Source organism: Chelonoidis abingdonii, chromosome 3, assembly GCF_003597395.2.
Source record: "Chelonoidis abingdonii isolate Lonesome George chromosome 3, CheloAbing_2.0, whole genome shotgun sequence".
NCBI classification, from domain to species: Eukaryota; Metazoa; Chordata; order Testudines; family Testudinidae; genus Chelonoidis; species Chelonoidis abingdonii.
In genome coordinates this window covers 69,223,107-69,225,239 of record NC_133771.1, presented here as the reverse complement: position 1 = coordinate 69,225,239, position 2,133 = coordinate 69,223,107, and positions in this window count along the sequence as shown.

Sequence of the window (2,133 nt, the reverse complement as noted above, 5' to 3'; positions counted from 1 at the left end):
CCCCCCCCCCCGCAACCCCCATGCTAAAAATGTCCTTAGTACATTATTTCCACTACTCATCCTATTCACAGTACATGTGTGTGTACAGATATAGAGATTAATTTGACCTTTCTAGGCAATGTGATGAGTAAAAATATGGAACTCTGGATAAATATTCTATCCTTGAAAATTATCTAAAATTCAACATTTAGTGTTCTGTCTGGTCTCAATGCTTTTATTTCCCTGTGATTGAAGATAAATCACAAGTGTTGAATACCTTTTAAACTTCCTGTGACCCAAGTGTGGATGCAGTATTAGCTAATTTCCAGAATGTAGTTTTTAATTTGGTTTCTCTAATGTATAATGTACTTCTCATATGAGAATCTCAAAAGGCTTCACAAATATTAAGCCTCAAACTCTTGTGAGGTAGGGGTGTATATATGTGTGTGTGTGTGTGTGTGTGTGTGTGTGAGAGAGAGATCTCACACATACAAATGACTGTTAAGGCTATGATTTTGTCATGGATATTTTTAGTAAAAGGGACAGGTCACAGGCAATGAACAAAATTCATGGAAGCTGTGACCTGTCACTAACTCTTACTAAAAACATCTCTGACCACATGGGGCAAGGAGGGTCCAGCACACTGCTCCACTGCATGTGGTGGCTGGGAGAGACCCCTGATTCTGTGGCTCAGGGGGGTTCCCCTGCAGCAATTGGGGGAGGGATAGCTCAGTGGTTTAAGCATTGGCCTGCTAAACCCAGGGTTGTGAGTTCAGTCCTAGAGGGGGCCATTTAGGGATTTGGGGCAAAAATCTGTTGGGGGATTGGTCCTGCTTTGAGCAGGGGGTTGGAGTAGATGACCTCCTGAGGTCCCTTCCAACCCTGATATTCTATTATTCTAATTGGAGACTGCAGGATCCCCTGCTGTCCATGGGCTGGGGAGCTCTGTGGGATTCCTCGTACAGCAGGGCTGGGGAAGAGTGCCACTGCCTGGGGTGATTAGGAGTTGCAGGAGTCTCTCTGCTGCCATGGTAGCTGGGCTGCTATGGGGCCTCAGTGTCAAAGTGTCATGGAATCCATGACTTCAGCAATTTCCGTAATGTGTTCGTAGTCTTAATGATGGATAAACCATGCCAAAGAAGCTAAGAGAATTGCTAAGGTATTAGGTTTCCATCTTGTAGCTAGTAGTTTATCTGTTTTTCACTTCTGCCTTGAATGATGTGGTATTTGGCTATTTTATGTTTAAGAGAAGTTACTGAGGTGGGCAAAGCAAGAGTGGAGACAATCCATGTTCTTGCTGAGTGTCTGAGCAAACTAATACAGAATGACTTGCAAGGCAAAGTGACCTTCATCAAAGCGTTGAATTGTTAACGAAAGACCAGAGCCAAGCATGCAGAAGTAAAAATCTGGTTGGTGTGTATTAAATAGGTGTGCCCTCTGTCAATATTTTCAGTAATCAGTCCTGACAAGTCTAGAATATGGTAGGTACTAGCAGTGCATAAACTTCCACAAACTACATCAATCATATTTTAAAAATATTGAGTATTCCATGACATAGGTGGCTGATACAAAAAGCCATTTAAAATGCTGCTTAATAACCAGAATGATGACCTAGTCAACTTGTGTGATATAAGGGGCTGCTCTTCTCTAAAATGATTTCTGTAATTCAGATGGGATCCACACTTTTTGCCTTTGTATCCATTTGAGTCTGAAAAAGAGGATTGTGCTTCCCTAAGATAGGTTTTTGGCAAATCTGGGAACTCTGCAGGAGTGATTTCTCTTAGGTGTCTTAAAACTAAGTTACTAACCTTTCTGTAACTGTTCTTCTAAATGTGCTGCATTGTCCATTCCAATGTAGGAGTGTGCACATTTGCTGGAATTTTTTCCCCTAGTGGTCTCCATTGGGTTATCTCCAGCACCTCTGGTGTCCTGCGCTCATAGCGCTAGTATAAATGGCCCTTTGATTGTACATGTTCATTCCAATGTAGGTAACTCACAAGCTTGTACAACTGCTTGTGAGTTAGCAGCTCCCCTTTGAGCTATGTTGCACGTGTCCATTCCAATAAGTGGAAATGGAGGGAGGGTTTTGGAATGGACATGTGCAACATAGCTCAAAGAATAACAGTTATGGGAAGGTTAGTAACCCCCCCCCCC